The sequence below is a fragment of the Martes martes genome, assembly GCF_963455335.1.
Source record: "Martes martes genome assembly, chromosome: 7".
Classification (NCBI taxonomy): domain Eukaryota; kingdom Metazoa; phylum Chordata; class Mammalia; order Carnivora; family Mustelidae; genus Martes; species Martes martes.
Window position 1 is genome coordinate 98129201 of NC_137894.1, and position 23633 is coordinate 98152833.

Consider the following 23633-nt stretch of genomic DNA (forward strand, 5'->3'; position numbering starts at 1 on the left):
ACAGCACCCTTCTGCTACTCTCCTCCTTTCTTAGGACCCGGGAGGTCTGGTGCCCTCCGCTCTCTCCCACCCCCGAGTGGCGGCACCCCTCCGCGGGACGCTTGGTTGGGTCCGGGGCGGGGCCGGCAGGCGCTCCACGTGCGGCCGCAAGCTAGGCTCTTGGATCGCGCGGCTCCGCGGCCACCCCCGCCACCTCGGGGCGGGCGTGTGGGCGGAGCCTCTGGGGGCGGGGCGGGAGGCGTGGGCGGGGGGCGGGGCGGACACGGAGCGCCCGTCTGGCTGCCAGGGCAGAGGGGCTGAGACGAGCCGGGGTGGCGCGGTGCAAGCAGGAGGGGCTGGGGTGCTGACGAGAGTCCGACGCCGGGTGCTCCGGGCTTTCTGCGAGGTACGAGCGGGAACTCGGCGTCTGGGGGCCTCCCAGGGGCCCCCTAGCCGGGCCACCGCGCCCCGGCTGCCCACTGTGCCCCCTGCCGGCCGGGCGGCGGCGGCGGCTGGACGGGACTTTGGGAGGGTTTCTGCGAGTGAAGAGCCCCAGCCAAAGCAGTGTCCCCTTCTCTGCGTCTTTCTTCGCCTTCTTCTTGCTTCCTCGGCTCTGGGCGTCGGGCACCGGGCTGGAAGGTCGCCGCTCCCCCGGCAGAGTTCGCGCACACGGGGGCGGAAGGACAGGGCCCCGGGGCAGCCGAGCCAGGCAGCGGGGGAGGCGCGGAGCTCCGGGGCCGCCTGTGCGGCGAGGGCGGGAGGCCGACCGGGGCTGCGGGCTGCGCCGCGGGCTCACGGTGCCGCGCTCGGTTCCCCGGTGGTCTCCGGCACCCTGTTCTGGGGGCGCCTGTCGGTTGCGCCCCATCGGTCGCGCCTTTGACGGGGCGCCGGGGCCAGCCCCTAAACCCTGGAATCCTGGGTGCAGTGCCGCCTGTTGTGCGCGCGCCGGGGCTGTGCAGCCGGGCTGCCGGCGGAGACCCGAGCGCGGCGTCTGCCCCAAGGTCCCTGAAGTGTCTGGTCGGGGAGCCGGAGATTGAGCTGGGGCTCCGCGGCGCCAGAAGGGGGCCTCGGTGGGATGCGAGTGGGGGGCGCGGCCTGCAGAATTTGGGTTCCTGGAGGTGCTTGCGGCGTGAAGGCCGGGCCCCGGGCAGAGGAGACCACCATCCTGTGCTCGAGGAGGGCCAGGAACTGTCAGGTATGAACCGCTGGGGGCCACCCTTGTGAGATCCACAGGGCTTTTTACAGCACCTCGAGTCCCGGGACAGCATAACCTAATGGGGAGGGCGTTTTCTTTAAGGGCTCGAATAAATGGAAAGCTGTCAAAACAAGCGTATTTTAAAGTTGAATTGAAAGCTGGCAGATTTTCAGGCCGTGCAGTTGTGTAGTTAGTGTCCAAAGAAATATTAGCTCTTTTACACCCTTTTCGTTTTTATTTTTTGGCAAAATCTGTGTTGCCAGAATTTCCCTCAGGAGCTTTGCATTGCCCACAGCGGGGAAGGAAAACTTCAGCAAGCGTTCTCAGGTTGCTTTTGACTTCAAGCCTGTGCTCTCCAGCTTTTTTTTTTTTTTTTTTTTTTTTGAGTGTGCAGAAAAAGTATTTGATTCTGTCCCCTTTTCTCTGAGATCCCACAATGTTTGTTTATTGGTTTTATAAGCATCTATTTAAATTTAGCTTTTGCACGAAATACTCCCTGTTGCCACAGGGTGTAGTTTAGGGATTAGAAAATACTGTTGGAGAAAGCTGCTAGTGGCTTCATTTTCCAAGAATGTAAGTCATTTCCTTTCTGTGATTTCAGGGAGTTGATATTTCACAGCATCAAAACTTTGTGGGGAAAATTTTCCGTAATACATCTGTCATTAAAAAGGCTTTTGACTTTTGGATTTTTTTCCTCTTAGAGCAGCGCATAAATTCAGGCTCAGCAATGTTAAAGGATAAGAAGTTTTTCAGAATTTACAGCATTATGAGAGTATTGTAGAAAGTAATTTTAACAACCACCAAGACTTACAAACAGCCTGCTCCATAGAGAGTGGGGGAGGGGAGAAGACCAAGGGGAGAGAGGCAGGAAAACAGATGCTTTTGCTGTTGTCCTTTGTAGTATAAAACTTGTAGCACTTAATCATTTTCCTTGGGTGTGGTTTTGAGAAATAAAAGTATTATGTTAAAAATGAAATTACTCCACAGTATGAGACAGCTGACATCTAAATGCTCTTTCAGTATGTTTGTAAACATATTGGATTTATATTTCATATTAAAATGGGCCTTTGGGATCATTAGATGAGAAGGGTCCCCCAGGGGATATCTCCTATCAAGTAAGTTATCTGCAGAATGTCTTCTCCAGAAAGCAGACTGACTGTAATATGAACTAATTTTCTCCCTTTTGAATTGCTTGTAAAAATACCCAAGATCTGACACTGATGGACCACAGTACTCAGCAGTTCTTTCAGAACTCAAAACATCTTAAGGGAAAGGAAATCTTTCTCTATTTCCATTCCCTTTTTTGGGGGGCAACCTGGGTAAGCTACCAGCTTCAAGTACGTAATTTGAACTTGCTGGTTTAAGATGCTCCTGGCTCTCCAGGAAAACAATGGGGGCTAGGATGGAGACACTGTGGTTGAAAGCAAAGAGTCCATGTGCTAGGTAATCATTTCTGGCAACCCATCCTGTAAAAACTCATTCAGTTGGGCTAGCTGAATCCAGGGAAGCGGGGGTTGTAGAGCTTTTCTAGTTTCTGGACTTTGTTTCCACTTTTAACTACAGTTATAAAGCCTTTGGCTTTCAGAACTTATGACATAATAGACTTGTGTAGCCTTTTTGTGGCAGATGCTTGAAATGAAAGTTTTCAAACAGAATTGTTTTTGACTGAATTGTCAAGTTCAGAGTTTAGTGTAAATGAGTCCCGTCTCTCAACTTTTTTGATAAAGGAATTCTTTGTAGTTTTCAGCTTGGATGCTGCACATTCTGATTTTGAGACTGAGGGTTTAAAAAAAAAAATAAAACCTGCAAACAATTATTTTATTACATGAAAGCCAGTACTAAGAAAAGATTAATTCAGTCCAGATGTAAAAATGTATGTGAATTTTAGATTCGGATGATCTCAACAAGTTTTCCCTTTTGTTGATGAAACTGCCTGGATCCCAGATGGCATTCACAAATTATCCCTTAGGTGGTTTTCTGAGTTCAGAACTAGATTTCAGGGACCTTCTCTAAAGTCCTTTTAATACTGTTTTAAGTGTTCTAAAGGACAGAAAGTTTTCTGTTTTTATGCAGAGATGGGTTTTTCCTATACAAACCTTATAAATACCCTGGTTCGGTGAATGAAGTCTCTGTAGGAAAGCCAGAAGTATTTAGTATTGTGTATTCTTATGGGCAAAGCATAGAATCTTTGGCTTTCAGTTAGGAAATTCCAACGTTGTTTTAAAGAAAATAAAGAGTTTTCTGTGTTTGCAATCTTCAGTGGAATCCTGTTGTAACACAGTTTCTGGTTTTCTATAAAGCAGTTAGTCCTTACATGACGATTCTTCTACCTTGCTCCCTCACCATTAAGAAACAGCAAACACAACCTCTAAGAAAACTCCAATAATTTAAAAAAAATCTAAAAAAAAAAAAAAAAAAAACTGTTGTTCCAGTACTGAAGTTATAAAGGGTGTGTGTTGCACACTTAAAATTATATACTTTTAAGGAGTCTTTGATTATATAATTACACATTTGGGAGTTTAATTACATTGTGATTGTATATTAAACAATTGAGTGTAGGTGGGGAGAATAGAAAAGATACAATGATGGAATTTTATGAGTGGTGAAATTTTAGTTAAAATGTATCTCTCCTAGGGGCACCTGGGTGACTCAGTCGGTCACATCCTGGGGCTCCCTGCTCAGTGGGGAGTCTGCTTCTTTTTCTCCCTCTCCACCTAACCCCGCTTTTGCTATCTCTGTCTCAGATAGGTAAATAACATCTTTTTTTAAAAATGTATCTTTCCTAAACCCAAACAGGAAAAATAGTACTTGTTGACCTTTATAATTAAACTTTGACATGGGGGATAGTAGAAAAGATTTTCGGAATTGCCTGTTATCTAGAAGAAAAGGCTTTGCGGGCCTCTAAATTTAAGTAGAAACAAGTCAAAGGAATAATTTGAGAGGAAGGAGGAAGTGGAGTACAGAGCATTGAGTTGCAAGGGAAATCTGATCTTGGGAGGATGAATATTTAAAACAAGGCTGAAGTAGGGGAAGATTTCTATTTAAAAGTGGAAACTAAAAAGTCAGGTCTTTTTAACTGAGGAGAAAAAGGGTTAGTATTAAGGTCCCCAGCACAGTCTATAGACAACATGACCTAGGTGCTGTTGAGTGGTATTTATCTTAGAAAGCTTGCCTGCATTTGTGTCAAACTGCTGCTTTGGTGTTAAATAATGTTTGGGAACTGGATGCTTATCATCGTGTTCGGCCCCCCCCCCCCCCCGCCCCAGCCCATAGCACTTCTCATTTCAAAGACTGGAAACATTTTCTGTCTAAACTCTAAAGATTCTGCAAATATCTAATTATTATCCCAAACGTTTGTGAGCCCTAGAGTCTGCCTGCCATGCTATGGGACCAGAGGAATTCTACAGTAGTAATGGCCATAGTGATCCTAAAATTTTGAGTGAAAATAAGCTACCTATGCTTTCCAGGTTATCTGATATGATTTGGTGGTGTAATTACCTCTGATGCACGTTTGTATAACATCACTTTTTATCTGTATGTAGTGCCACAATCATGTAGTATACCATACTGATCAAGAAGAGATTCTAGAACACTGGGAAGGGGAAAGAAATCACTGATCTGACAGGAAGAATTTTCTCAGGAGGAGAAAAATGGAGTGCTGCACAAAATTCACATGAACCAGTTGTAGGCCAGAGGAGAAGGCATTGTTTACTGGAGCTTCCTTGGAGCTGCCTGAGCATAACGTTTTCTTGAATGCCTTTCCCCACCTCTGTGGCCTTACCTAACGGTTTAACCTGTACAGGAGGAAAACTAAGTAGCGATTTGGGCATTATCCAGTGTATTTCATTAATGTGATAACTGGGATAATTCTGACCAAAAATAACTATTTAGAACCTTCAGCATTCCTAATTGATTATCCAGGAATATTTTTAGAGATTTTCTAATAACCCTGCCTTTATACATACTTATTATAAAGCATTGAGCAGTAATGTTTTTCAGGTATATGAACCCAGAAAAGCAATTGTTTTATACTAACATAGCCACAGTTTTCCTATGAAGGAGGAAATCATAAAAATCACACAAATTCTGGATGAAGATTTTAGGAAATTAGGTAGTTCTTTGTGTGGTTTACATTAAATGAGTAGTTATTTTTCTCCCCACAAGTAGCAACACTTGTACTGTCCAGTTTCAGTAGATGGCTTGGGGAGTGGTGTCCCTGAGGCTTTATTTCTTTGAACTTGTTACTGAATAATTACATACAACCAGAAAAATGCACAGATCAGAAGTGTATACCATGAAGTGATTATATCCAGGCACCAGCATCCAAATCAGAAGAACAGATCATTACCTCATTCCCCACCCCCAACCTCCCCCCAACCAAGCCTCTCCTTACATTCGTAATCCCTGCCCCAGGGATAATAACTGCTATTCTGACGTTCATTGCCGTAGGTTAGTTTTAACCTGTTCTCAGACTGCATTTAAGTGCAATCAAATATAAGTTCCCTTTTGTGTCTTCTTCAGCTCAACATAGTGTCATGTCCAAATTGATGCAGATAGCAGTGCTTTTTTCTTTTATTTCTGTGGATGAATATACCCAGTTTATTTATCCATTCTGTTGGTGGACCTTTGGGGAGTTTGGGGCTGGTATGTGGGGTATGACCTTTTGATTGCTGAAGAAAATTTGAGCACTTTGGAGTTGAAAGGAGAATGTAGTCTTAAGATGAAAAGAGAAAAGTACTTCAGAAATGTGAGAGAAAAAAAATGCAGCATTACAAAAACACGGAAGTCTCAACTCCATCCACAGAATCCTAGTGTTTCAGGGATACAGGAATATAAGAGCTGGATATTGCCAGATTTTAACTGAGGACTGAGAAGAGGGAGGAGACCTTAGATGGCAGCTAGCCTTACCATTTTTTAGAAGTGGAGGGACTGAGGCCCAGTCTAGCCTACATTAGTGTCTAAGCACTAAAACCTAGCCCCCAACTCTGCAGCCCAATCAGAGTCCACTGGCATAAGGATGGGGTGCCCTTTTCTGATTGACACCAAGGTCTCCTGTGGCTCTATTGAGATAGACTCAGACCTGCCCAGAGTAAACAGAGGAATAGCACAGTGAGGCAGAATTTAATCTCCTCAAGGCTGTTCTACTTCTCCCATACAGAAGTCTCTTGGAACGTCTCTTTCTCCCTTTGTTCCTTCTCCCTATGTTCTAGGCCTTTCCAGTGAGATGTTGGGTATTGAATGATGGGTAGGTGACATCTCAAGGTCCCTTCTGATTCAGTGTTTCATAACAATGATCTATAAATGATCTGGGCTGGACCCCAATTTCAAAGGACTGCTTTCTAAATATTTTCAGAATAGTTCACTCTTAAGAAGATAGTGTGAAAAATTCTTTTTTTGTTTTTTGTTTTTTGTTTGCCTCTTCCTGCCATTATATCCCCACCTTTTACACACTTTTCTCCTCCCCTGGAAACCCTTCCTCCTCCTTCAAGTTATCTTTTTGTAAACATCCCCGGAAACATCCTGTCTCCACCTACAACAACAGTGAAATTGAGTTGCTGAAGTCTACTGCAGTATCCAGGAAGCATTTACTGTAAAACATAGAATTATGAGAAACCTAATAGATAAAACAACGTGCTTACAAAAGGAAACAAATGAGATATATACGCATCTTTCTTTCGTGTTTCCCTGAAGAGAAAAGGGGCATTCTTTTCTTTTAAATTTGTGGCTTAAGAAAAGGCTTAGAATTTTGACTTAGGCTCATTAGGAAGGTGAAAAACAGAATAACAGAAGTTTTACAAATGGGTAGTATATACATTTTGCTCAGATGAGATACTGCTTAGAACAGCAAAAGCTTAGCATGTATAATCTTAGGAAATAAAAAATGTGCTTACCATAGGGTCACAACTCTGACAAGTTGCTCGCTGAAATTACTGCAGAAAGAGTAGTGTGTTTTGGGGGCAGCATGGAAGAGAAGCAGGAAAGTACAATGGTAAGAACGAAGTCTTTGAAATCAGTCCTCTAGGGTGGAGATCCAGGCTCCACTATCTTCCAGTGTGTAACCTTGAGGAAGTTCCTTACTTCTCTGAACCTCTTTTTCCTTATCTGTAAAACAAAGATAATGATAGTAACAATACCACCGTGTTGTTTTGATTATTAAATGAAATAGTACACATAAAGCAATGGCATGGTCTGACACACTAAATTACCAAGTAATGTTAGCTCTTATTACTGAGGACAAAAGAATTGATGCTGTAGGATTTTTAGTTTTCTTGGAAGTGCCTGAACCTTTAATTTACAATCAACTTGAGATTTTATTATGTTTTGTTTTTGATGACATTCAGCAGGCAACAAAACCTAGTATTTCTCAGTTGCAGATATCGGGCAGTCTATGTTGCTGCACTAAGAGTAACTGCTGGCCTGTTCATTGATCAATAATTGATTGATCCTTCCTAATTCTTGTCTAATTTCCAGTAGTCTCAGTCTCTCAGCTTCTGCTTGCTAGATAATTATTTTTTTTTAAAGATTTTATTTATTTATTTGACAGATAGAGATCACAAGTAGGCAGAGAAGCAGGCAGAGAGAGAGAGGAGGAAGCAGGCTCCCTGCTGAGCAGAGAGCCTGATGTGGGGCTCCATCCCAGGACCCTGGGATCATGACCTAAGCCGAAGGCAGAGGTTTTAACCCACTGAGCCACCCAGGCGCCCCTAGATAATTATTTCTTTCCAGATGCCAAAAGATAAATCTTCAGATTAAAAAATATTCTCTTTATGATAATTAAGTTTGTGCAAAGTATTTTTAAATGTAAAGAGTACCAAATGGCTGATGTCTTTTGCTCTATACAGATTTTATGTACTTTTAGAGAAAACCACGATTATTGGTATAAAGCAATTGTTTATTTCTCTCATCCCCACCCCCCACCATTGGCACCATTTATATAATGTGGGCCAGACCCCTTTATAATTTTCTCTCATGAGACCCAAAGCTTACGATTTTAAACCATTCATTCAATGGAAATTAATAGTCTGAAAGTTTCAAAGTTTCAAAAGGACCATTTAAGAAAAACAAACTTAAGCACATTAGAAAGACACATTTACATCTAAACAGCATAATTATAAGTCCAGTGAAAATAGGCACAGGCTCCTCCAGAATAACCATGATGTATCATTCTACTGTGTTCATTAAAAACAGGACATACTCTGTGTAACCCCATGCCCTGTTACACGTTGTGTAGTATCTTTTTTTTCGTTGTGTAGTATCTTGAACGCAGCAGGCATTTTTTTAAAGCATTCAGTTTACTGGGCGCCCGGGTGGCTCAGTGGGTCGTGATCTCAGGGTCCTGGGATTGAGTCCCGCATCGGGCTCTCTGCTCCGCAGGGAGCCTGCTTCCCCCCCACACCCCCGCCTGACTTTCTGCCTATTTGTGATCTCTGTCCATCAAATAAATAAATAAAATCTTTAAAAAAAAATAAATAAAGCATTCAGTTTACTAAGACCATCGAAAAATGGATTTTACACCTCTATGAGATATCCAGGACCATCTTGAATACTTTGTGCAAGTCCTGCCAAAGTACGTCTTGTCTAGGTGGGGAAACAAAATACATGTATGTGGAAAAGAATTAGATGTTTCCAGATAAGTGCTAAATGGAGTCCTAGTTTTAGGGAGAATCACTAATGGCCAAAAGGAGGATGTCCCTTGCTTCCCTGGGGCTTCTAAATTTGTGTTGGGCCCTGAGATCAGGCTGGGATCTTTCTCTTCTTCAGGCACAAAGGAGCTTTTCTGGGAACAACAACAAACAATAAGAAGGTTAGGATCTAGTAAAAGGCTCAAATATTAAGAGAAAACTATGAAATTGAAATTATTAAATGTGTATCTAACTTTATTCATTTAATATAATGTGTGCCTACTGTGTGCCAGACACTGTTCTAGACCCTAGAGATATGTCAGTGAACAAAATAAAGACAAAAGACCTGCCTTCTTGGAGTTTATATCCTATTAGAAGACAAACAATAAACACAACAAAGCAAATTTATAGTATTTTAGAAAGTACTAACTGTAGTTGGAAAAAGAAAACTAGAATAGGGTAATGGACGTTGGTGGTGCTGGAGGTGGGTACTGGGGCCCTTGGCAATTTAAAATAGTATGGTCAAGGTAGGACTCACTGAGAAGAAGACTTGAAGGAGAAAGTTGGCCATACAGAGATACTTGGGGTAAAGAACATTCCATCAGAAATTAACAAAGGCCTCAGGCAGAAGTGTGCTTGGTGTGTTACAGGAACAGTGAGGTCACAGAATAGTAGTAGATGAGGTCAGAGAGGTTTAGGTGGCAATCCTATAGGGTCTGACTGGTGGCCCATTTTAAGAACTTCAACATTTACTGAGTGAAATGGGGAATCATTGGAGACCTTTTGAGTAGGGGAGCAAGGGGATTTGATTTGCATTTTAATAGACTCATTGGCTGCTATATTGAGACAAAAATGGAGTAGGGTGGTCAAGGGCAGAAGCCAGGATACAAGTTAGCAGCTGCTGATAATGATCCAAACTGAGAAATGTCAATAGCAGGAGAGGAAGTGGTGAGAAATGACCAGAGTTTATTTTGTAGATCAAACCACTGAGATTGCCTGGCCAACTGTTAGAGGAGTGTGAGAGAGATTGGAATAAGGATAACCTTGAGATTTTTGCATAATTATTGAGTTGCTATGAACCAGGATGGGGATCTGATGGAGGAGACAACTACGAGCTGCTTTAAACATGTAAAGTTTGACTTCCAAGTGGAGAGGTTGAGTAGGTTGTTGGATATAGGAATCTGGAGTTAAAGACATCCAGGCTGGAGATTCAAATTTGGAAGATGCCAACAGAATTTGGATGAGCTCCTTTAAGGAATGTTTGTAGACGAAGAAAGCAATCCATGGACCAAGCCTTGGGTTATACCAGTATGTACAGTTTGTTGAAGAAGAGAAGAAATCTCCTAAGAAATTATCTTACAAGATAAGAATTCTGCACATATTTCCAACATAGTGGACCTAAGTGTCTCCATTCGCTAAGTAAGTGTTATTATTAGAAGATGCTGCCATTTCTGTTGACCCACAAGGTGGGAAGAATGAACTATGAGTTGTTTTTCTGTGATGAGGTGCTTGGACTGAGCCTGAGGTGTTTCAGCCTGTAGAGATTGAGTTGGTAAGAAGCAACCAGTAAAGGAGTAAAGGAGACTGAGGAGGAACAGCCAGAATGATAGGGGGGAAATTGGAAGAATATCCTTGAAGTCATGTAAAGACAGTGTCTGAAGGGAGAGAGAGTGAATCAGTGGTGTCATAGGTTGAGAGGTGTGAGAGGTCAAGTAAGATGAGGACTGAGTTGCTCATTGGATTTAACAAGAGAAGTCACTGGGACCTTGATCAGAGCTGTGTTGGTGGAGGGAAAAAACCCAATTGGAGTGGGTTCAAGAGGGAATAAAACACTTTTGAAAGAGAATTCTTATTTTCAGTTCAGTGATATTTCTTATAAATATCCAATATTGAATGTGAGTACTCTTTAATATGTCTGATAGACTGTGGGGTGGGACTTCAGAATACTAGAGGCCATGAAGGTCTTCAACAGGTTTTGGTAGGGATGGGGGGAACCTTTGAGCTTCCTTCGAGTTATTACTGGTAGAGCTCCTAGTGTTTAGACTGTAGTCAGTTTTTTTAGAAATAGAAAAAACAGTTCTAATGCAGTTTCTTTATTCTAAATTGCATCCCTTTGGTAAGAACTATATCCTGGAAGCACTGTCGCTTGTGTTGAGACTTTTTGTTCTGTTTCTAGTAAAGACGTGTTCCTTACTTTAACTCGTTGATCCTTTCTTTGAAAAGGATACAACAGAGCCCCAGGGAGACCTGTGCTTCCAGTTGGCTTCTTTTTCAGCAATCATGATAGGTTTCAGCTTGACCAGCCACATATCCTAGTGCCCCACGGACCTGGAAGCCTTCGTTCATGGAATGGATGGTTCGGGTTAGGGGTTCCCAAGAGCCAGAACAAATTAAGTAATAGAAACATTGCTCGTTTAATATTTCTTTTATACCTTGCTGGTATCTTCCGTTGTGAATATTATTTCAAAGCATGTGATTATGCAATTTTCATAGTTCTGTATTGTATATCATAATTATGCACCAAGAATTTTCTCTTCTGGGAATTACCTTTCAATTATAATGCTAACTTTCTGTAATACTATCATCAAAATGAATCTGCAAGTCTCTGATACTAATTATCTTTTCTTTCCCTGAGCTTATTAAAATGTTAACACATAGGCCTTTAATGCTTAAAATATTGTTTTTGGGTAGTTAAAGGCTTACAGTGAATGGTAGAATTAAAACTTTGTTACATGTGTTTGAGTGTTGTTTGGTAATAAAAGAAAAGTATAGCGATAGTCTTTAGAAAGTTGCTAATTATGGGAAAATGCTGGAAAGAACAAAGGCTTTTATTTCGCAGTGGATTATGGTGCGTGTTTTTTGAGAAGTGGAGCTCCAGGGGCTATATGTGTTTCCAGTGGGCTGTGGTATACACATAATGTCAGCATTCTCTTAGGTACTGCGCTGTCAACACTGCTTTATTAGTATCATTTTGAATGTTTTTTCAGCTGAAACTTATAAGTCACTCCACAGTTAGTTAAATGAGCGTAATTGGCTTGTAACAGAGAAATTCTGACACAAGGCCAACGTGAAATAATTTGGCAGCCTTAGGTGTTTTACATGGTAAATACTGGAGTGTGCAGAGGTATAAAACTAAGCAAATTTTGAAATAAATGTTAAGTCTTTTAAGTCAGTGACTACAGGATGAAGTCCAGAGCTCTTAAGCATGGAACTCAACCTGCCAAACCAGAGCTGCACCCTGCAGCCCCCCGGGAAGACTGGATGCAGACATGTTTGGGTTTCTAACATAGTATTAGAACATTCTTTTACCAACATTTAAAAGCTGAAATTTTTTAATTAAAGAAGTTTTTTTGAACCCTGCGCCGCCTTTTGAAAAACCAGAAGGCATGGCAATGATTCTTTGTGGGCAACATAACAGCTTCCCCTTTTATATGGAGTTTGTACTGTGCAGGCCACTGTCGACCCCAGAAGAGATCGTCTTGCCCCCAACACTGAGACCAAGTGGCTGTTGGCATCTTCATCTACAGGCTTCCCTCCTTTCTTGCCTGCCCCAGTAGGCACATGAAGTGGCTGTCCTTATATTATAGACCCTTGGATTATTTTCCAGTGTCATCTCACAGATCCTTAAGTCTAACCAAACTGTGCTCCTCATTGTCCCCCATTGTCTCCATTATCAGACTAATACTTAGTCTGGGTCCTCCTTGCTCTTCTGCTTGTACTGACCAGTGCTGCAGAACGTCTGTATCACTTCACTGGAACTTAGTACATCCTACTTTATGTAATCTGTATTTAGATGGTGAAGCGCCTACCTTTGGCTCAGGTCGTGATCTCGGGGTCCTGCAGTCAAGCCCCACATCAGGCTCCCTGCTTGGCCGGGATCCTGCTTCTCCCTCTCCTTCTACTGCTCCCCATGCTTGTGCTCTCTTACTCTGTCAAATAAATAAAATCTTAAAAAAAAAAAAAAGGTGAAAGTAAAAAAATACCAAAAATTTATATAAAATGTATTTCCTCAAATAGAGCTTTCTTAATTTACTATGCCCATTTCTTTGTAGCAGGATTTGTGTAATTCATTTGAGTATTAATTCACTAAACACCTTTTATTGCCAGTTCTGATTCTGTTATGTAGATGGATGAATTTTCCAAATAAGTGGATCATTATTACATAGCATTTTATTATTTTAGACATGCTTCCTTCTAAGGCTAATACTCTTTTAAATGTCTTATTTTTTCATTCTTTTGACAACTAGTATGTACCCTATGCAGAAGGCCCTGGCGGTAGTGTGAGTTCAACAGGCATTGTGGTTCCTGCTCTCCTGAAGCTTTAACCTATTGGCTGGAAAGGCAGATATGAAATAACAAAGTATCTAATTGTTCAATTTTGATAAGTATTTTTTTAAAGATTCTATTTATTTATTTGACAAAGAGAGAGAGATCACAAGTAGGCAGAGAGGCAGGCAGAGAAAGAGGGGGAAGCAGGCTCCCTGCTGGGCAGAGAGCCCGATGCAGGGCTCAATCCCACGACCCTGAGACCATGACCGAAGCCGAAGGTAGAGGCTTTAACCCACTGAGCCACCCAGGTGTCCCAGTTTTGATAAGTACTACTAAGATGTAGGGTGTTCTGAGACCTTATAAGAGAGCACTCTGGTAAGAGTGGGAATAACTTTATAGTTTGTTTTGTTTGATGCCTAAGTTCAACTCGATTTAAATAAGTAAATGAGAGACAAAAGGGAAATTGGACTAGAAATTTCAGATATAGCTAACTTGGAAACCAACTTAAATTTTATGAAACCCTAACTATTTTAAAGATGTTTGAATTAAGGACTTTTCTTACAGCTTCCAAAAATAGGATATAAAAAAATAAACTGATTTTTCCCCTCTCGAGTGGTTAGTACCTTTATTTTCTATTTCTGAGCCCATGACAGAAAAATATTAATAGTTTATTGGTCTGATCTTGGAGTGATGTAATAGCAGTGTTATGAAAAACCTTAGCAGTAAAGTTAGTGGCATATGTGAGCCAAAAAATAGAGTGGAATTTTGTGTGGTGCATATATTTTATCACAGCAATCAGAAATGTCTTAGGCTTTTTTTTTTTCCAAAGAAAATAGAATTCTATACTTAACTTTCCCACTATATTTAGATGGGTTTAGTTAATTTTTTGCATAGTTTAGTGTCACACTGAAACAAAGGTCAGCTGCCATGGTGCCATTTCTGAAATTTCTGTTGAGAAACTCATGTTACTGGTAATTATAGAAGGAGATTCAGAAAATTAACATATTTAAGGAAGTTTTAGTTCAAATAAACCCAGGCTTTTCAAATGTGAGCTTAAGGAAATTTAAGGAAACCAAATCAGGGCATAGTTTTTAAGAAATGTCAAATGTCATATAGAATTTAAAATAAATGCCAGATAAATCTTTTTAATCCCAAATATGCATTAACTGAGCCCACATTAATTTTAAGTTACCGAGAGAATGTTTAACTGATTATTTGTAATTTACTGAATTACTTGCTTTTCCTGGTGCCTACAGAAATTAAAGAGACATTGTCATGAATTTTAGTTGTAGAGTAAAAACCAACAGGGAAAGCTAATGAAAGTTACCTAACTTATAAAGTTTCCTTTAATGATTTTTTTTTTTTTTTTTTGGTTTATGTATTCTGGAACTAGACTTGTATTTCTGACCAATAAGTTTTCGGGGAACTTGTAAGCAGCATTTCATAGACACAGGATCTAAGTGAATGCATTTTAATTTATAAATTATTTTCAGTTGAGGAAACAGAAATAAATAATTGCAAGGGGATGGGAAAGGCTATGAAATGTTGTTCAGGGGCCTGGTAGGCTGGTTAGTGGTCAGTTGAATTCCATTTTCTAGAGCTTGAACCTTAACCAGACCTGTTGTGGTGGTGATTTGTGTTTGTGTTATCTTTTTCTTGATGTTATTGTCTGTGCTATGGATGTTAGTCCTGTCTTTTCAGGTAGGCAATAAGATGTTTTGAGAACACACAAGATGCTATATTTCTACTCTCTTGAATTCTTCTGTTGCTTCTGGAAAACTGTTGGCTCTTGATGTAAGCCAGTATTATGGTTTTATTCTCTGTGATATGTATGATGTGAGAGAACTGTCATCTAGATTTAAACCTTCAGCGAGTCAGGGAAGCAAGCATTTGACGCATTAAAAAAAAAGGTAACAGAATTGTGTTTATGCGTACCTCCCAACTCTGACGTGTAAATGATATGTATGTGTAAATTGTACGATAGTGATACGTATTCATATTTCAGGTTGGCATTGGAAATACACATTTTGTTGCTTAAATACTCAAAAGACTGAAAAATGCAAATTTTGTTCCATAAACTTTCAAAAGACCGTAAGTATATATTGGGTTTTAAAAACCATCAATAGACTGCAGTGATAGAAATTATTTCTGATTTCTCAGTGCAAGAAGACAAGGTCTTTTTAGAAATAACCTGAGTTTGGCGTTTCTTCCCAGCCTGCATCAGAACAGGTTTCTTGTTTCCTCATGCCATGAGTTTTCTCGAAGTGACAGTACAGTATGCATAGCGTTCCTCTGCTTTCCTGGGGCTCACCTGAGACACAAAGCTTAATCCATTGGAAACACCCATTTAACCATTCCTGCAGTTTTTTCTCCTTGGTTTGACAAGTGGTGTTGTCCACTCTTATTCTGGTGATCAAGTTTTCTGTGAGGAAGTAGTCTTAAAAATGACATGGGCCTCTGACCATTTGAGTTGTTGTGCTTGGCCCAGTGGCCTAGGAGTGAGATGATAATGGTAGTTATTTTGTAAGTATCTTTATGACTTTGAACCTTCCACAGGCCAGGAGCAGTTGACTCATAATACAAACTATAAACTGTGTTTATGAAAATCCATATATTTCCAAGTCTGACATATAAAATATAACTTTCATAATAGTAATATGTAGTTAGATTTAATGTAGCATTGAAAAATATAAATTTTAAGTTTTCAAAAACTGTAAAGATTGTGTTTTGATTACCCATAGAATATAGCTATACAATAGAACATTTTCTTCAAAGAAATAAATGAAGATATCATTGATTTGCTTCCTATGGTAATTAAAAAATTATATATATATATGTATATATATTTTAATGTTTGGTTATGGGAATAATTATGTAATTGTAAGAATAATTCCAAATGGTGTTCTTTCAATTCTCTGAGATGCAAAATGTAAAATAAAATAATAGGTCTTCAGAATGGTATATGTAGCTTAATTAATGAGGTTTTTCTACCTAAATGCAGATAGAAATATAGCCATATGGTATGATTGAGAGTTCTATCATTAGAGTTTGATATTATAATAGATGACTATTCAGAAGTTGAATTACATCTGATTTTGAGAAGTCCCAGATCTTAAAGTGTTGTTAGATAAGGGAAGATACTACTCAGATAAAACAATGCATTTGTAGGTGCTTTGTAAACATGATACCCTGTCATCTCAGGGTCTTAGATAGTTATCTGGATGGTCATGTACTACCGATAGGTATCAACAAGAGGAAGAAGAGTGTAGAAAGTGCTACAGTGTTTACCCTGGGCTGCAGGTCATGAGAAGGAGACTGTGACACTCTCAGATGAAGCACAGATGTTGTATGTGTGTGCATGGACACATACTTGTAGGGCAAGGATGCAGAGTATTCATCAGAGTAAGAACCATGAGTCACATATGTTACCTCTTTCTTAAAAATTGAAGGTGAGCATGTATTTCCTTCAACTAGATAGTCTGGCATTATCATAATTATATCATAAATATGTGACATTTTATAGTTTTAAAAGGAATTTTTACCTTACTTTTGATTACTTTGATCTTCAGAGTAGTAGTCCCCTTATTTTACAGATGAGGAGGTTAAATAATTTTGTATGATTTGACAGCTTTACCTGATACAGTTTGTGACAAAACCAGAACATGGCACTCTTTCTAACTCTGTCGCCTGTGCTTTTTTTCCCTGCTACCAGTCACAGTCATCCTGTTGATAAAACATTTCTAGAGTATTTGCAAAAAAAGGTGTGACATTTTGATTTCTTTTCTTTTTTCAGTACCTTTTTAAGCCAATTTTAGTTTCTGCCAGATACTAAATCAACTTGTGTTCCTTAAGTAGCTTACATTGATTTTGCCATAGAGAATTTTTGTGTCAGGCTGGACTAGATAGGGTAGTTTTTTCAAACATACTGCACTTCCTGCAATAATGCATTTAACATGGCATGGAATTCATGATCATTGGATTTTATTAGAAGACAGCAAGTATACATAAAATTTCACACTATTAATCCTTTTTCAGAGCAGCTGTTACCTTGGAAAAAATCTCTAGTGATTTGTAGGATTGGTTAGTAAAGGAAAATTAGAATAAAGATGTTTTGAAATGATTGCTCGTTGTACACTTAAAGGTGAGACACTAAATTTTGCTTGATTTATCTTTAGAACATTGTAATCTTTAAGTGCTAATGTTTTATGGACACATACCACAGGCCTTTCTGTAGGAAGTTTAACTTACATGTGGACTTTGCAAATGAACCCAAATTTAGCATGAGAACATCTGCAGTTCTTTCTGTCATTCAGCTATCCATTTACATGCCAAGCATTTTGTTGGAAGTTCAGTGATGCACAAGGCATGGACCTATCCTCTGGAAGCTAGAGACTGGATGATGAGGGGAGACGGACAAACAAGTGAACACTTATCCCAGGTGACAAATGAAATGCTACCTGTTTAAAACTCTGCTGTGCAGCTTTTGTTTAACAAGAAATTTTCTTTTATCTCTCCAAAACTCTTACTAAGTGATACCATTGGTATACCTAAAAGGCCAACCTCTGTTTTTACTTAGTAGAACATTTAAAATTATACTCTTTTTCCAAATCACATGAAGCCTGTGTTTTAATTTTTAAGGTCTGGTTTAAACTTTCTGAAGCCATGGGGTTAGCCAGGTTAGCTAATATTGTATGATACCACTTTTGTTCATACCCTGTGTCATGCAGCAGGGGTTTGAGGTAATGTGGTATTACTTAACAAACATGGCACTTTAATGAACATGTAGATTCATGAAATTTTTAAGCCTTTTTTATTATAGATTTTATTTATTTATTCAACAGAGAGAGAGATGATAAGTAGGCAGAGGCAGACAGAGAGAGAGGGGGAAGCAGGCTCCCCGCTATGCAGAGAGCCCAATGTGGGGCTTGATTCCAGGACCCTGAGATCATGACCCGAGCAGAAGGCAGAGACTTAACCCCCGAGCCACCAGATGCCCCTAAAAATCAGCTTTTTTATGATATAAATTACGTACAATAAAGTTCACACATTTTAAGTAGATAATTTGGTGACTTTTGAGAAATGTATATAATCATATAACTAATGTCACAATCAAGATATAGAACATTTTGTCATGCCAAAAGTTTTCTACACACGCCTTTTTAGTCAGTCCTCTTTTTTTTCCACCACTTCTTCCTTTTCCTCCTTTATCCCTCACCCTCATTATCCACAACAATTGCTGGTTTTTAGTTTCATCTTTTATAGAATTTCATGTAAATTGAATCATCTGACTTATAGATTTTGTGGCTTGCTTTTTTATCTGGTTTATGTCACTTAGCATAATAATGACTTTTTAATTCATTTGCTGCATATATCTATAGTTCTTTTTTATTATTGGGTAATTTTCACTTGTCACAATTTGTTTATTCATTCACCTGTTATTAATAGATATTTGGATTGTTTCTAATAGGGAATGGAACTTCATTATGAATGAAAGTTTGTGTGTAAATTTTTTTTTTAATCTGAGGCACACCAGTCAATGCATTTATATTTTTAAAATTTTTATGCAAGTATAGTTAACATACAGTGTTATATTAGTTTCAGGTATACAATATAATGATACAACAATTCTGTCTCTCAGTGCTCATCAAGATAAGTGCACTCTTAATCCCCTTTATGTATTTCACCCATCTCCCCACCCACCTCCCCTCTGGCAACTACAACTTTGTTTTCTGTATTTAAAAGTCTGGTTCCTTTGTTTTGTTTCTTAAATTCCATATGAATGAAATTCTGTATGGGTGAAATCATACAGTTTTGTCTTCCTCCGTCTGACTTATTTCATTTAGCATTATCCTCTAGGTCTTTTTTTGTTAAAAAAGTTTATTCCCTCGCTAAATTACCTTAGCACCTTTGCCAAAAATCCTATGACTTTTTAGGATGCCTCTATTTCTGGACTCTTTATTCCACTGACCAGTATCTCTTTAGGCCAATATTATACTGCTTTGATTAATGTGTATATTCTTTATAGTGAATCTGAAAATCAGATTGTAAGCCTTCCAACTTTGAATATGAATAGTAAAAGCAGACATACTTGTTTTGTTCCCATCCTAGGGGAAAACCATTCAGTCTTTCACTATTAAGTACATTTTAGCTATAGATTTCTCATAAACTGTCATTACTTCTACTCTTAGAGCATGTAATTTCCAAATTCTAGACAAATTAATGCAATTGGAAGATAATATTTTTGAAAGACTCTTTAGAGGGAATTTCAGGGCTTGGCTCTTCATTATCGGGAACTTTATCAAAGGTTACCAGTATATAACTTAGAACTTTACAAGTCTTATCTGAAAAAGTATTTTCATCCAGCTTTCCCTGGAAAGCCCATGATTAGTACTAACACCATGTTCTCTTAATTCACTTTTCCAAATGGGAGGATCATGAAGGAAAATAGGCACTCCTCTGTTAATGAGTATTTTTTGAACACTTGAATAGTTTTGCCCCTGGATCTGAGATTATAAGGTTCCAAGGCATCTGTTGGCATTATACAACATTTTCTTGGATATGATTAAGGGAGTAAGATGACAGTGATGCACCATTGGTATTGGGCAGTGATCCTGCCTTGAGGAATGGTTGACTTTGGAATAGGCTGCTCATCTGGTTTTTTCAGGATCAGAGTCTATATAGGTCAACCTCAGGACTCATTTCCTTTTCAGGATGATGAGAGCCATATAGAAAAAGCATGCAAGTGCTGAACAGACATAGGTTGGTTTCTGTTTTTTGTTTGTTTGCATTGTTTGTCTTTAAGTTCAAGGTTGAGTTATGGTTCCGTTTTTCATGGAGGATTAACCCTGTCATTGTAGGGTAAAGTGTAATTCTGATTTCCTTCCTCCACACCCTTTAAAAAACAGACTTTTAAGTCTCTCTCAAAGTATTACCGGATGATTACTGTAAGAAGGAATGTTGTCTTTTGGCGGTGCACCAGGGGGATGCACATCACAGAGCCAGAAAAAACTGAGCAGGTAGGTCAAATGGAGACAACTTGACTGGGCTATTCAGTGACACACTGTTGGACTGTGTAAGCTTTACACACCTGGGAGCCCAGAGGTTCACTGACAAATGGCTTTTACTTCTACTCTCTTCGGAATATACAGCTATTAATTGAGTTGGCTTTGGGTTTTTTTTTTTTTTTATCTTATTTCAAAACCCCAGTTGAGAAGAGTTCTAGAAACAAGGCCTGTGAGTTGGTATAAGGAAAATGGAATATTACTAGATAGGTAAATACTACTTGGAAATGAGATTTCACACTTGATGGAACTGGCATGTTTATGGTAGTTATCTTCTAAAAGTAAGCTAAGGGAATTTAATGCTGGATGACAGGTAGAAGAGAGCCAGCTTCTGACTGAAGATTACCTTGGGGGATACCTAGGGGATGCAGCCTCTGCCCCCCAGTTCCCTATGGCCACCTTCACAGTCTTGGATTTGTGTTTCTCCAGAATAACACAAATCACCTCAGTCTTCTTAGAGTAGATTGGCTAATGATTGGATGATGCTCCTAAATAACAGGGAAGCCCTATATAAAATAAACATTCTTATCAGTTTTCTTAAGTAAGGGCTTTTAAAACTGTAAATCAGAATTTCAGCCTTTTTTTTTTAGTGATTAAAAAGAATCATTGTATTCTCTGACTTTTGGAATCAATATTTTCAGATGTATTTATAAGATTATGCGACAACCTTGTCTCTAACTTACTTATTCACTGCCAAACCCCCAATGGGGTGTTAAGAAGACCTTTTGTAGCAGTACAAAGCCTTGTTAGAATGTCCAGAAGAATCTTTTACTTTGAAGTCTGTAGGTTGTGATTCTGATCTTTTTCTACTGTAAAGAGTACCTGGACCCATGAGTTTTACTTCACACCATTCCGCACATACAGCAGGTGCATAGTATGTGTACATGCATGAGGGTGTGTCCTGCTGCAAATGCTACTTTCGGATGTGTCTGGTTAACAAAATAATTGCAGCCCATAATTTATGTGTAGAATGGTAAAATTTGGATTCCTAACATCTCACACTCTTTTTCTGGCTTCATAAACTATTTTGCATATAATTCTACAACTTTATTAGCATTTGCATACTTTCACTTTAGTAAATCATTTTAGCATGTTTCTTAACTTTATATAAAAAATGAACTTTTTGAAGAGACTAGATTAAATTAAATTGTCCCCAACTCATGGGAGCTTTTGGACAGACTTTAGAGAACAAAAATCCTGAAAAGAAAAGCACCTAAGACTAACTGGTATTATCTTGTCAGGTCAGTGTCTCACAGCATCGGCTTCATTACCAATAAAATTATGGAGTTGGAGTAGATCATCTCTAAAATCAGATACAGTGGTGAAGTTTTCATTTGGTGGTTATTTTGTTGCATTATTTTTCCACTTGGTAGTAGATAGAATCCCAGAAATTAATACATATGCATACGACCAGATTGTAAATACTCCTATAGGGATTCACTAACAACACTAGATTATCTAAGGCTTTTCCCTATTTCTGGGCCATGGAAACAATTGTGTAGTAAGCACAATAATATTTTACAAAGATTATTTTAGATTGCTGTTGTCTAAGTGTTTGTATAGGATCCTCAATGGATGTATTTTATGTTAAAAATAGCAGGCTATTATAACAGGATTGCATACTTGTCCTACCTTATGTATTTTTTTCAAGTCTAATCACCAGTATGTATTCACAGCATTTTCAACAACACCTCTGATAAATTTTATCTTTTTAGTTATGAAATACACAGAAAAGTGCCTATAATGTCTACTTTTTATGTTTTCTATTTTTTTAAAATAAAGATTTTATTTATTAGAGAGAGCTTAAGTAGGCAGAGCAGCAGGCAGAGGGAGAAGCAGGCTCTCTGCTGAGCAGGGAGCCTGATTTGGCTCGATCCCAGGACCCTGGGATCATGACCTGAGCTGAAGGCAGATGCTTAACCGACTGAGCCACCCACACACCCCAATATATTTACATTTTAAACAATAATAGTAATCAACATCATTGTATCCACTACCAAGCATAAGAAAAGTAATATTCCTCTAGCTCCTTTGTAGCTCTCGTCCCTTTCTGAAGACATCCGCTTCATTCCCAGACTATCCCATCCAGCACCATTTTGAGGTTAATCGTTACATTGCCTTTCTTTATGGTCTTACCAATATATATTATGTAACTCTGAATGATTTATTGGTTAGTCACCTGTTTGTTTTTTTTTTAACATTTCATTTATTTATTGTCAGAGATCATTTATTTGTCAGAGATCACAAGTAGGCAGAGAGGCAGGCAGAGGAGGCGGCGGTGGGGGGGGGGAGTGGGGGGGGTAGCAGACTCCCTGCTGAGCAGAGAGCCAGATGCGGGGATGGATCCCAGGACCTTGGGACCATGACCTGAGCGGGACCTTGGGACCATGACCTGAGCCGAAGGCAGAGGCTTGAAACCACTGAGCCACCCAGGCGCCCCTAGTCTCCTGTTTTTGAACTTTGTATTCATAGGAAGGAATTGTATATATTCTATAACTTTTTTTTTTTGCTAACTGTCTGAGATTCATAACTGTTATCATCGTATGGCTGTGGATCATTAATGTTCACTGAATTGTTTCACATACCATGTTTTATTTCTTCTACTATTAATGGGCCTTTGCCTTTCCCGTTCTTACATTTATCTTGTTGTTGTTAATAATCTAGAAAATCCTTCTGCAGTGTTAAAGTTAGCAACTTGCCAAATGCTTTATTCAATCTTCCTTATAAGCATTATACTCTCTTAGGAAAAAAAATATTTCAGGGGAAAAAATAAGGAAAGTTAATGTTAAAATTCCTATGTGATATAAGAATTTCTATATTACTACCACATAATGAAAATTATTAGCAAAATCATTATCTAGAAAGCTGCAGTTCCAGTGTCAGAGGGAATTGTGTGCAAGTCCCATGAATGAAGGAATCAAAGATTTCATTGTGGAAATTAGAAGCAGATGCTTCTAAGTTGGAGGATTTTCCGTGAGAACAGCACTTTTTGTTGGCGATGTCATGCTAGAAATTCATCTTGGTTGAAAGGAATTTTTGTGCCTGGTTGCTAAACCTGATACGACTTCTGAATACAGATGGCTATGAAATACTAAAGTTTCTCTGGTTGAAAATTCATGAATTTTACCATTGCCTTTGTTCTTTTTGTTGGTTGCCTATCTAACATCTCCCCTCATCTCCCAGCTTCCCAAAGGTACTCAGATTTTTTGTTTTGATATCCATGTAGTTCAGGGGAAGTTGATCCTTCCTCTAGCTCTAGAGGTGGGCCTCAGGTGACCTCAACTAGGCAACTATTCCTTGTCCCTGCCCTATGATGAGGGTGCTGGTGACCTGAGACATCCAGTTTGGCTGAGTATCATTACTCTTGTTTACTTCCTCATTCTAGTTTATTTGATCACTCTGAGAGATGCAAGCCTTAAAACATAGTGGTTCCAAGTTAACAGGAAGAAAACTAGATTTTGCATGACATCTCAAACTACCACATCGAATTACCCACAAACCCTTTTA

The 23633-nt window shown here is 39.3% G+C and overlaps 1 protein-coding gene across 2 annotated transcripts in view; it reads left to right on the forward strand.

The window, feature by feature from the left end:
• Window positions 1–247: 247 nt before the first annotated feature.
• The window catches only part of FRMD6 (FERM domain containing 6), a 75030-nt gene continuing 51644 nt past the window's right edge, over window positions 248–23633 (forward strand). The window contains exon 1 of one of the 2 annotated variants that reach the window (XM_080809317.1): window positions 248–385. The gene's annotated coding sequence lies outside the window, so the exon portion shown is untranslated. The remainder of the gene's footprint in view (window positions 386–23633) is intronic. The other variant, XM_080809318.1, reaches the window with a different exon arrangement.